Here is a 13919-nt window from a genome sequence, read left to right as displayed (position 1 = left end):
CTGATTATATATAGAATCTGTTGTGCTCTCTAGACTTACTGTAATGTTACTTATCAAGTCCTGTCTGACATTTCACCCCATATTCAGTTCAGTTCAGTTCAGTCGCTCAGTCGTGTCCGACTTTTTGCAACCCCATGAATCGCAACACGCCAGGCCTCCCTGCCCATCACCAACTCCTGGAGTTCACTCAAACTCAAGTCCATCTAGCCGGTGATGTCACCCAGCCATCTCATCCTCTGTTGTTCCCTTCTCCTCCTGCCCCCAATCCCTCCCAGCATCAAAGTCTTTTCCAACGCATCAACTCTTCACATGAGGTGGCCAAAGTACTGGAGTTTCAGTACTTTTGCAGCCTGGCATGCTGCGATTCATGGGGTCGCAAAGAGTCGGACACGACTGAGCAACTGAACTAAACTGAAGTGATTAAGCATGCACGCATGCACTGACAAATGAACTTCTATGTAACTCTTCAAATATGGCATGGGCATTCAATTTTAGACAACTACCACTAAATTATTGTACAGTTTGATTTTCTGGAAAATTCTCTTATGTTAGATAAATGTGTTTCACTGTAATTTCCTCCATAATTGCTATCAGTGTTTAGATACTGCAGGGGGGTGGGTGGCGGGTATCATTCACATTACCTCCCAATCATGAATGTCTCAAGCTCAGCAGAGTAGCTGTCTCTTGACACACTGGATGCACAGTATCCTTAAGTTAGCTGGATTTGGTACCTCTCATTGGCAACAAAAAATTCTTGATCTATATAGAGATATTTAACCTTTAACCAGCATGCTACATATATTTTTCTTGACCAACTAGAAAAGCCTCCGTTTTGATGTAGCCTCCAATGCATGTTTCACCATTTTAATTCACAGGAAGTTGTGGTCAAAGATCCTGTTGAAATGAAAATTAATTAGCCTTGGGATCTCCCTGGTGATTCAGTGGTTGAGACTTCACTTTTCAATACAGGAGGTGCAGTTTCAATCACTGGTTGGGGAGCTAAGGTCATACATGCCTCATGACCAAAAAAATAAATAGATTAACACCCAGAACATAAACAGAAGCAATACTGTAACAAACTCATTAAAGACTTAAAAAAAAAAAAAGGTCCACACCAAAAAATATCTTCAAATTAGAAGACATCTGCCCTATTTTCAACCTTCTGTAATCTGTGAGCCCAAGGAAGCCATCAATGAAGTGATCAACAACAGACATAGCTGTATTTAAAATCAAGTTCTGAATCAGTAAACCTATGGGTCACTTGAAGTAGAGGAATATCTCAAGAGAAACCATCACACACTGTGATCACACAAGCAAAAATTCTTTTGGCGATCAAGAACATATCGTGAGGGAAAATGAGGAACAGTGGTCCTATGAGAATTTAGCCAAACTAGGTCCTTTATTATCGCAAAGAGCACATCTCATTTTATGTCTAATTAGGTCAATCCAAACTATATTTCTATGAAAAGAAAATCATTAGTAAAGGAAACTAAAGACTTTCATATTACCAGAACAGAATGCTTCAATTTAAGGGTATTTAACACCACTTTTCTGAGAGCAAACCTAATTCCTTTTATTTAACTCTGTGACTCCTGCACTGCTAATAACATTGTGGGTTTGTTGTTTTATATTATTGCAGCTCACAACTTTCTTTACTTAGATAAAGATAAAGGGCTCCAAAGGCTTACAATGGAAAGTTAAGTCACATTTCATTTGGTTTATAATTTATTCATTCAAAAACCATACATTTCTAATTAAAATTGAGAGACAGTAAGTGCAAAAATGGTCACACTCATAATTCCAACTATTATCTACTTCTTTTATTGTTTAAATTGATTCCATTAAAACTTGGTCATCCCAGGGGATATAAACAAACATCAAGGATTTTTTGCAGTATATACATTCATGGTTTACAAGGTCATAGCTCTGGCTCCATCTCAAAATATTTGGACATTGTGTTCATCAATTTGCAAATGTTGTATGGAAATTCAATAGGCATTTGAGTTTTCTTATTTAAGGGTTTTTAACTTTAAAGCTCTCACTGAGGCTAATTTGAATAAATCTAACTGTGAAAACAATGTTATAACATTATTCTTTCATAGTGAGCCAATCCAGGGGATTCAGGTTTCTGAACTACTGCAAGGTTCTTCAAAAGAGATTGAATGATTTTTGCTGTTTCAGCAAAAGCCTCAATATAACACCAAGCACCTTACCTCGATTCAAACTGAACATCTCTGCTTCATGGTTAGGTAAGCTATAACAAATACCATTTTCTCTTTCTACATTTCACCTGCTATTTCTATCATATTTCATTCATTTTTCCACAGTAAAAATTATTTCCCAGGAGTGAGCTACTTACCAGATCCTAAAGATAAAAATAACATTTTCAGTTTAGGAATGATGTAATTATAGAAAAGAGATATTATGTTTGTCAAATCACTGTTTAGAGTACATTTATACACTATCATAAAATGTAGGCTCTATAAGCATAATGAAAAGGCAAAACAAAAAACTTAAAAAAGCTTCATGGAAGTAGCACAAAATAAGATTTGGGCTTAAGGATTCTATTTAAGAAATACATTTCATAGCCTGTATATTTCATTGGCATTTTGTAGAGATAACCTATCTTTTTCATCTTATTTTGTACTCTTTGTCTTTTGGAAATTTATGAATGTGTTGTTACACCTTATGATCATGTTATGAAACCATATTATTATTGCCAATTCTCCTGCTGCTGAAATATCAATGACTATTACTATATAAGACTAAAGCATATATTTATTTTTTTTGGAAAGTATTTTTGGACTCCTATATCCCCCCTTAAGCAAACTTTTTCTGTATAATAACTACCATTGGTTTCTACCCTGGATATTATATTCTGGTGGTGTTCAGTTGCTCAGTCATTCTGACTCTTTGTGACCCCATGGACTGTGGCATGCCAGGCTTCCTTGTCCTTCACTATCTCTCAGAGTTTGCTCAAACTCATGTCTGTTGAATCTGTGATGCCATTCAACCATCTCATCCTCTGTCAACATTAATGTTATTATATGGCCAACATCATTTTCTGGGTTAGCTATGAGCACGGATCATTTGATTAAGTTAGTATTTTTGAAATGGTATTGGTATTTTTAGATCTCTAATGTTCTTTTTTTAAATTTATTTAATTGGAGGTTAATTACTTTACAATATTGTATTGGTTTTGCTAACGTTCTACTGAAAATATAACAACTGAGATTTGTAGCACAGAACCTAGATGTATTTTTAAAAGTTTAAATTAGGTTGTAAATTTATATCTATATCATCTATATCAATGTTAATAAAAATGTAAATTAATTTCTCATGAGCATGCTCAGGTGTATTTCTGAGTTGAGAAGTCTTAATTCTTAATAAAGATGCACACACAATAAAACTATATTTAAAACTTTGTTTCCAATGCTTTGTAGAACTTACCTGATACCTAATATCAGATTAAGCATAGAGAAACATCATCCTCAGAGCTAGTTCCAGAAGCAGTGAAGTAATCAGGTTCACTTCTTTTCACTCAATTGGTATGAGCAATAAACTTAATAAACACATCAGCAGTGGTGGGATACAACAAAGAACACGTTCTTGAGTATATTATAATAATATAGTATTCTAAAATATTATTCATATGCAAAATACTATTTTCAGGTAATGTCTCTACTCTATTGATTACAAAATATTCTAGGAAAAATCTCATATTACCTTCCTCATAAAGCCCTCTCTTCCTTTGTTGTTCAGTCACTAAGTTGTGCTGACTCTTTGCCACCCCATAAACTGCAGCATGCCAGGATTCCCTGTCCTTCACAACCTCCCAGAATTTGCTCAAACTCATGTCCATTGAGTCGGTGAGGCCATGCAACCATCTCATCCTCTGCTACCTGCTTATACACCTGCCTTAATCTTTCCCAGCATCAGGGTCTTTTCCAATGAGTTGGTTCTTGGCATCAGATGGCTAAAGGACTGGAGCTTCAGTTTCAGCATCAGTCCTTTCAATGAACATTCAGGGTGGACTTCCTTTAGGATTGACTGGTTTAATCTCCCTGCTGTCCAAGGGACTCTCTGTCTTTAGGCAGATTCAAAATGTGATCTCAAAAGGATGGTCTGAAGGACACGATGTGACCAAATCAAGTTCTTCTTGCTGGACAATCCAGTCCATGTCCTAAACACAATGAGAATGGAGGATATATGGATGCTAAGGAGGAGGTGGTTGATCCAGGTAATGATCAAAGTGGATGAGGTCAGGAGAGCCCCTCTGAGTTCCTAGGTCACTATGTAAATGGAACTTTATTCCTTTCTCCAGAAATGTTTTTGCTGGGCATCCAGGTTGTGTGACCCACTTAGAAACTTCACCATTTACCCATTTTGTATACACCTCTTCTCTCTCATGATTATTAACATTTATTTAACACTTCAAAAACAATCTAGCAACACGGTACTTTGACATTTGGAGAGAACTGATTTACAGTTTGCTTGATTTTTAAATCCTGGGAAAAAGAAGAGCAGTGGAATACATGAGCCATTTTGAGTTTGACCACCGAGATGAGTTTCTTCACTAATAGTTTGCACTGTCCCAAGCAATTCATCAACATAAAATTGGATAAAGGATTTACCGAGCATGACCTTGCCCATCAGAACAAGAACCAGTTTCCTCTACAGTCAGTCTCTCCCCTCAGGAAGCTTCCATGAGTCTCTTATCCTTATCAATCAGATGGCAGACAGAATGAAAACCATGATCACAGAAAACTAATCAAATATTCACATAGACCACAGCCTTGTTTAACTCAATGAAACTATGAGCCATGCTGTGTAGGGCCACCCAAGATGGATGGATCATGGTTAAGAGTTATGGCAAAATGTGGTCCACTGGAGAAGGGGATGGCAACCCACTTCAGTATTCATGCCTTGAGAACCTGATGAACAGGATGAAAAGGCAAAGAGATATGACATGGAAAATTGAGCTCCTAAAGTCTGTATGTGCCCAATATGCTACTGGAGAAGAATGGAGAAATAACTTCAGAAAGAATGAAGAGATGGATCCAAAGTAAAAACATCGTCCAGTTGTGGATGTGATTGGTGATGGAAGGAAAGTCTGATGATATAAAGAGTAATATTGCATAGGCACCTGGAATGTTAGGGCCATGAATCAAGGTAAATTGGAAGTGGTCAAAGAGGAGATGGCAAGAGTGAACACCAACATTGTAGGAATCAGTAAACTAAAATGGACTGGAATGGGCAAATTTAAGTATGTCTAATACTGTGGGCAAGAATCCTTAGAAAAAAATGGAGTAGCCCTCATAGTTAACAAAAGAGTCTGAAATGCTGTACTTGGGTGCAATCTCAAAAATGACAGAATGATCTCTGTTTGTTTCCAAGGTAAATCATTCAACATCACAGTAATTCAAGTCTACACCCCAACCCACTGCCGAACAAGCTGAACTGAAATGGTTCTATAATGACCTAAAAGACTTTCTAAAAATAATGCCCCCAAAATGTCCTTTTCATCATAGGGGACTGGAATGCAAAAGCAGAAGTCAAGCGATACCTGGAGTAACAGGAAAGTTTGGCCTTGAATTACAAAATTAAGAAAGTAGGGAAAACCACTAGACCATTCAGGAATGATTAAAATCAAATGCCTTATGATTATACAGTGGGGGTGACAAATAGATTCAAGGGATTAGATTTGATATTGTACAGGAGACAGGGATCAAGACCATCAACAAGAAAAATAAAGGCAAAAAGGCAAAATGATTGTCTGGGGAGATCTCACAAATAGCTGTGAAAAGAAGAGAGGTGAAATGCAAAGGAGAAAAGGAAAGATATAACCATCTGAATGCAGAGTTCCAAAGAATAACAAGGAGAAATAAGAAAGCCTTTCAGTGATCAATGCAAAGAAATAGAGGAAAACAATAGAATGGGAAAGACTAGAGATCTCTTCAAGAAAATTAGAGATATCAAGGAAACATTTCATGCAAAGATGGGCAAAATAAAGGACAGAAACAGTAAGGATCTAACAGAAGCAGAAGATATTAAGAAGATGTGGCAAGAATACACAGAACTGTACCAAAAAGATCTTCATGACCTAAATACTCTTGATGGCATGATCACTCACCTAGAGCCAGACATTCTGGAATGTGAAGTCAAGTGGGCCTCAGGAAGCATCACTACAAACAACGTTAGTGCAGGTGATGGAATTCCAGTTGAATTATTTCAAATCCTAAAAGATGATGCTGTCAAAGTGCTGCACTCAATATGCCAGAAAATTTGGAAACTCAGCAGTGGCCACAGGACTGGAAAAGGTCAGTTTTCATTCCAATCCCAAAGAAAGGCAATGCCAAAGAATGTTCAAACTACCACACAATTGCACTCATCTCAAACACTAGTAAAGTAATGCTCAAAATTCTCCAACCCAGGCTTCAACAATACATGAATCATGAACTGCCAGATGTTCAGGCTGGATCTAGAAAAGGCAGAGGAACCAGAGATCAAAATGCCAACATCCACTGGATCATGGAAAAAGCAAGAGAGTTCCAGAAAAACATCTATTTCTGCTTTATTGACTATGCCAAAGCCTTTGACTGTGTGGATCACAATAAACTCTGGAAAATTCCTAAAAAAGATGGGATTACCTGACCAGGTGACCTGTCTCTTGGGAAACCTGTATGCATGTCATAAAGCAACAGGTAGAACTGGACATGGAAAAAAAAAAAAAAAAAAAGAACTGGACATGGAACAACAGATTGGTTCCAAATAGGAAAATGAGTATGGCAAGGCTGTATATTGTCACCTGCTTATTTAACTTCTATGCAGAGTACATCATGAGAAACGCTGGGCTGAAGCACAAGCTGGAATCAAGATTGCTGGGAGAAATATCAGTAACCTCAGATATGCAGATGACATAACCCCTATGGCAGAAAGTGAAGAGGAACAAAAGAGCCTCTTGATGAAAGTGAAAGAGGAGAGTGACAAAGTTGGCTTAAAGCTCAACATTCAGAAAACTAAGATCATGGCACCTGGTCCCATCATTTCATGGCAAATAGACGGGGAAACAGTGGCTGACTTTATTTTTCTGAGCTCCAAAATCACTGCAGATGGTGATTGCAGCCATGAAATTAAAAGACGCTTACTCCTTGGAAGGAAAGTTATGACCAACCTACACACCATAGTAAAAAGCAGAGACATTACTTTGCTAACAAAAGCCCATCTAGTCAAGGCTATGGTTTTTCCAGTAGTCATGTATGGATGTGAGATTTGGACAATAAAGAAAGTTGAGCACCAAAGAATTGATGCTTTTAAACTGTGGTGTTGGAGAAGACTCTTGAGAGTCCCTTGGACTGCAAGGAGATCCAACCAGTCCATCCTAAAGGAAATCAGTCCTGAATATTCATTGGAAGGACTGATGCTGAAGCTGACACTCCAATACTTCTGCCACCTAATGCGAACAGTTGATTCATTTGGAAAGACCCTGATGCTGGGGAAGACTGAAGGCAGGAGAAGGGGATGACCAAGAATGCGATAGTTGGATGGCATCACAGACTGAATGGACATGAGTTTGAGTAAGCTCCAGGAGCCGGTGATGGACAGAGAGGCCTGGCGTGCTGCAGTCCATGGGGTCACCAAGAATTGGACATGACTGAGTGACTGAACTGAACTGAACTGATGTGTAATATCCCGAAGCAGCAAACAACTCTAATGGCCATCAACACTAATATGAATAAATGAATGAGATTACTAATAAAAAACTACATTCATAAGAGCAAAAATAAGACTTCAAAAATGTAAATTTGAGCAAAAACCAGAATAGAATGCTTTTTTATTATTTGATTTATATAAATTTCAGGAACATATATTATGGTGGGCTAAAGGTCAGAGCAACCTTTACTTTTATAAAATAAATGAAAAGCTCGTAAGTTGAAGGGAGCATGAGAATTGCTTCTAACTTTCTGGAAATACTCTATTTGTTGAACTGGTGGTACTTACATGGTTGTGTTCATTGTCTGAATGTTTACTTAAATGTACACTCATGATTTGTGTACTTCTTCTGTATATAAATTAAATTTCAATTATTATCTTAAAATTATGAATGCTGTTTATGTAGATGGTTTTAAGAATATGTCCTAAGTTTTCGAACAGTTATTTTACGAAAGCCCAACTTTTTTTCTTCTTTTTTCAATTACAGTCCTTTCTTTTATTGGAGTTCCAAATTTTAAAAACTGAAAGTAAAGCAATCATTCAGTGGTTCAGATAAAAGAAAAGCATCTTTACCTGAGTTACCCATCAGGCCTACTCTCACCTGCCCTAGCTCTTCCCAGAACAAGTTTCTGGGTATCTGAACAAAACGGTTTGCATGTCGACTCCATTAAAAGTCATCTCTACTACAGGGGTCAACTAACTATGAGAACAGTTCTTCTCGTACCTATTAAACGTACACAGTCCACAGTTAGACCTCCATAGAGGTCTACAAAATGCTCTCCAGAGTAGTTCTTTGGGGCCCAATAAGGTAGAGATTTCCTGCAAGGACTTTTCCCCTCCCCCTAGACTTAGGGTTATTTATAGGGTCTTTCACTTATACAAGTTCCCTGGTGTACAAGAACTGATCATTGATAGAAGTTTTTCTCATTCAGATAATTCATAAGGTCCTTCATCAGATTTTTTTTTTTGGGGGGGGGGTTGCAAACCCAAGAAGGCTCTCCACTTAATGTTTTTGCCACATTCAAGGCATATACACAAATTTTCACCAGTATGGCTTCTCTGATAGGTAATAAAGTCACAGTTATATTAAGAGGCTTTTTCACAACTGTTGGGGTTTCTTTCCAGTGGGGCTTTCTGTCGTCCAATGAGATGTGCATATTGTCTGAAGCACTGTTTCACAGGGCATTAAAAAAATATCATCCTCTGATCTGAATTCTCTTGGAATGAGGAGAGGTGAGCATTGCTAGAGAGCTTTCTCACATTCACTGAACTTGTAAGTTTCCCACCTGTATAAATCTTCTTGTGGGTGATCAGACATGAGCTTGGACTGAGGTTTTCCAAAAACTCAAGGCATTTGTAAGGTTTCTCACTGGAGTGATTGATACGGTTCTGTAAAGACAGCTCTCTGGTCAAACAATTTGTCGAGTTCCTACAACTACAGATTTTCTGGTCCCCAATAAAGTCTGAGCTCTGAGGAAAGTCTGAGATTTGCTTTGAGTTCTCCATCTTAAATGAGTTCTCTTACATTGTAAATACATATTTTTTTTTAATGGTATAATAACTTCTTGTCTGGTCAAGACATCTGTGAGGATTCTGATACATGGGGAGGGCTGAGCTCAAGACCTTTCTCAGCCACATTAGAGATATATGGTTTTTCACCAATGTGGATTGTCTGATGTTGAAGAAGGGCTGAGCTCTGATGAAAGCTTTCATCACAGACACTGTATTTATAATGCAGCTCCTCTGTCTGAGTTCTCATTTTCTGTTGGGCAATGAAGTCCATGCCTAGGAGGAAGCCACTCTCACATGCAGACCACTGATGCGGTTTCTCTTCCATGTGAATTCTTTGATGAACAATAAGGTCTGAACTACAGCTGAAGCTCTTCTCATATTCAAGGCATTTAAAAGTGTGAGTGTGAGTTGCTTGGTGCCTGATGAGGTTGGCACTCCAGGTAAAACTTCTCATATGTTCCAAGCATTTATATGGCTTCTCACCTGTGTGGACTATCTGGTGTACAATAAGATCTGATTTCTGGGCAAAGCATTTCTCATAGGCACCGCACATAGGGCTTCTCCCCAGTATGTACTGTTTTATGAACAATGAAGGCTCACTGGTGTGGGTAAGTTTTCTCACACTTATTACATTTGTAGGGTCTTTCACCATTATGAGTTCTCTGGTGGCTAGTAAGATCGGATTTCCCACTAAAAGCTTTTTCACACTGCAGACAAATGGTTTCTCACCCGTGTGCGTTCGGTGCCTAATGAGGTTTGTACTTCGGCTGAAGCATTTGTCACACTCACTACAGAGATACAGTTTCTCACCTGTATGGCTTCGCTGGTGGACAAGCAGATCAGAGCTCTGACCAAAATTCTTGCCACAGATATAACATGTATACAATTTTTTACCTGCATGCATTCTCTGATGTCCTGAAAGGGCTAAGTGGTGCCAGAAGCTCTTCTCACATTTGCTACATTTATAAGGTTTCTCATTAACTGTGAATCCTCTGATATGAAATAAGATCTGAGCTTTGGATGAAGGTTTTCTCACACATAACAATCTACAAGTTTTCTCCCCAGTGTGGGTTCTCTCACACATAATAAGTGCTAAGTTTTCACAAAAGTTTTGCTCAAGTTCAAGGCACTGGTATATCTGATCATCTATTTGAGTAATCTCATGCACATGAATAAATTTTTTTTTTTTTAACCCTTCTGAGGGCATACCTGGTATATTTTCCTTGAGTTCTCTGATTATATTTCTCTTCTGAAGTGTACATTTTCGATGGCTCTCTTCTAGGGAGTTTTCCACTGGTATTACTGACCCATCATTTTCTTCATAGTCATTTTCTCGATAAGAACTTGAAAGATACATCTGTCTTAGGCCTTTCCGTCACGAGCAGTTCCTCTTTACAAGTTTCCAGCATTACATGCACTTGTTCTTTATGTGGTATTTACAACCCATAACAAGAAAGACTCAAGACTGTCTTCCTTTTGGCTCCAAAAGGTCTCTAGTCCATAGTTATTAACAATACTCAATTCCTTCCTCTCCCTGGCTACTGCCGGCACCACCCCTCTGCCTGGAAGGGCACTTCCGGTTACTCTCCGGACTCTCGGACACTTGGGGTTTGGCTTTCCCTGCGGCCACAGGCTTTGTACGGTGAACCCAAGGGCCCACCTTCAGGAAAAGAAGGAAAGCAAGCCTGGGAGGCCGACGAGAGCCAGGAGCATCCTTCTTTGCATGGCTCGGCGAGGGTAGCTCCGGCCAGGCCATCCAGTGTGCGATTTAAGGGCCAACAAGGCCAGCTAGCTTCCCGAGCCCTTTCAGCTTGGGTGGGAAGCGGCAGGCACAGCCCTGTCCCAAGCCCAACTTTTTAAGAACAATTTTTTCTAGCTTCTTAAACTGTTTTGTGTCCTAGAATATGAGAATGATCACGATTTTTCATTTTATGTATACTTCATTCAAAATTACTATGTTCAATGTACATGAACAAGAAGTGCAAAACATCATTTTATATGTGAAACACCACTGGGTGACTAGCCCTATATGTATCTTGTATGACATAATCATATTTTATATTTTGGGAAGGATACAGAAGAGCTCAAATAGATAACAAAAATGGTTTCCCAGTGAATATCTGACTGACTGTAGCCATTAATCTATTCCACAATATAGTTTTGAATGTCATATTAAGTTTTAAGTTATTAATTCCTATAAAACTATAACTTGCTGCAACACCAAAACTACTGGTGAATAACTGATCAGGATACAATAATTTAATTACAAATTTAAAAATATTTTCTGTGCTATTATGCCTGCTGATACAGCACATTCCATCTTTGAAAACTGTCTTGTGAAACATCTTCTAAGATTCTGAAATAAATTCTAAATATCATTGGAAAAAAAGCAGCAAAATAGGAACAAAGCTAGTAAGTTTCCTTCAAAAAAGAAAGGTCGGGTTTCGCGTTAGAAAAATAAAAGTTCTAGCTAAATGGCAATTCACAGCAGTCATTATCATATAACTCTGGATGCAATACTGAAATACAAGTTAAAGTATTCCTGGTCACTGAGTAATGCCACAGACCTTGTATGAGAAGCAACAGGAAAGCAAGAGGGTGAGCCTGAGGTCACAGTCTGTCACTTTACCAGATGTGTTGCTGTGAGACCATTTAGCTTCTCAATCTAAAAAGAAAAAAAAAAAAAAAAGAAGAATATTGAACTCCAAGGTGTTTGATAAGCATGCTTTAGAATTGTTGCTTTCTTTCTCTAGCGCACTGCCACAAACAGACAGAAAACTATGTAACTTTGATTAAAGATCTCTAATGTTTTTTGAAATGTTTTTACATTTTATTAACTGATAGATTAAAATACAGTTATGTGTCTGATTCTTGAATTATAATTAGAAATGCTCTATTTTTGTTTCTGGCTATCCTAATTATAAGTATTTTTCTGTGTAAATAATACATGTTCCATGCCAATAACACATTTATTTACTTCCCTAATTTCTTATAACTACTTTGGTTTAAGCATATGTTGTCTGAATATATCCCCCTGCATAAATGATAATTTTATAATCAAATTGTATCTCCAATTATAAGTGGTATTAAATTTATTCATCCATAGAGACTTCTTTTGCTACAAGTACATTAATCAGTATAATAAATGCAGGTGAGCAAAACTGTAAATATGCTAGAGAAAATGAAAGAAAGATGCACGAGTAATTATACAGTATTAACTATTTCATGTTTTTGTATATTAACTAAGAATAACAATTAATGGAAAACATTCTGGGAGGAAATATGATTTAGCTATAGATGCCTGCTCCTTGGAAGAAAAAGCTATGACTATACATAGCTACACGGTGTAGCCACATGTGTAGCTACACCTACACGGTGTACTAAAAAGCAAAGACATCATTTTGCTAACATAGTTCCCTATAGTCAAACCTATGGTGTTTTCAGTACTGTTGAGGTCCTTTAATTGACTGGAACCTGGTGGTCCTGAGTCGATCAATAAGAAAGTAAAGGAGAGTGAAAGAGGCTGATATTCCTTGGTTTATGCAGAAAGCCAGTAAGTCCCTGACACGGGGCTTGCTCTGTTCACAGAGGCCTCAGGTGCCCTCTCGATGGGGTGAAGGCACAGAGCGCCTTCTCGAGAGGGTCCTAGAAGCTCGGGCAGGAAAGTGAACTCAGAGAGCCTCTGCACTCCAAAGAAATAGCCTGAGAAAGAGAGAGAGAGAGAAAGAGAGATAGAAAGCAAGACACGGGGACCAAAGCTCTGATGGAGCAAAGGTGTTTTAATCAACATGGTGTGGGTATATATATTGTAGTTATTCTCAGCAAAGACAAAGATTAAAATTCCAGACTTACAAAACATAGGCGATCCATATTAAAGAGAGAGAGAGTTGTAAACAATCACTTTTACCGTATGGTTCACAAGAAGGAAGAGGGTACTTTTCATTGTATTGAAAAACTAACAAAGAAAATGCCTGGATCCCTCAGCCCCAGGAGAAGCTTGCTTCTCCTCTTAGTTCCTGAATTAATAAGGAACAGAGGATTCCTGACAGATCCAAAACAGCACACAGGAAGCCTCCTGTAAAATGCTTCCTGACACAGTACTTATGCATGGATGTGAGAATTGGATCATAAAGAAGGCTGGGTACCAATGAATTGATACTTTTGAAACCTAGTGCTAGAGAAGAGCCTTTTGAGAGTCCCTTGGACAGTAAGGAGATCAAACAAGTCAATCCTAAAGGAAATCAACCCTAAATACTCATTGGAAGGACTGATGCTGAAGCTGAAGCTCCAATACTTTGGCCACCTGATGTGAAGAGCTAACTCATTAGAAAAGAATCTGATGCTAGGAAACTTTGAGGGCAGGAGGAGAAGGGAATGACAGAGGGTAAGGTGGTTAGATAGCATCACTGACTCAAAGGATATGAGTTTGAGCAAACTCTGAGAGATAGTGAAGGACAAGGAAGCCTGGCATGCTGCACTTCATGAGGTCACAAAGAGTCAGACACGACTTAAGTGACTGAACAACAACATTACTTTAGTAAAATATTTACTGACCACCTACTTTATGCTAGTAACTGCAATCTATAAAGTAGGAATATAAAAAGAACTAGAGATAAGAATCTCTGTTTTAACAAAACTTAACATTTGTGGGAAGGAGAGAGAGGGTAAAAAGAAAGCAAATGAACAGATAACCT

General features: G+C 38.1%; 1 long non-coding RNA gene across 2 annotated transcripts in view; it reads right to left on the bottom strand.

Annotated features, from left to right (window-relative positions):
* LOC132342441 (uncharacterized) overlaps positions 1-13919 on the bottom strand; it is a 105571-nt gene that overhangs the window by 61337 nt on the left and 30315 nt on the right. The window contains exons 4-5 of one of the 2 annotated variants that reach the window (XR_009490814.1): positions 11793-11890; positions 3402-3562 (exon numbers count right to left, since the gene is read on the bottom strand). This is a non-coding gene — a long non-coding RNA (uncharacterized lncRNA). Of the gene's footprint in view, positions 1-3401; positions 3563-11792; positions 11891-13919 lie in introns of those variants that run through there. The other variant, XR_009490815.1, reaches the window with a different exon arrangement.

Source organism: Bos taurus, chromosome 16, assembly GCF_002263795.3.
Source record: "Bos taurus isolate L1 Dominette 01449 registration number 42190680 breed Hereford chromosome 16, ARS-UCD2.0, whole genome shotgun sequence".
NCBI lineage: Eukaryota > Metazoa > Chordata > Mammalia > Artiodactyla > Bovidae > Bos > Bos taurus.
This window is presented reverse-complemented; position numbering and strand designations above follow the sequence as displayed.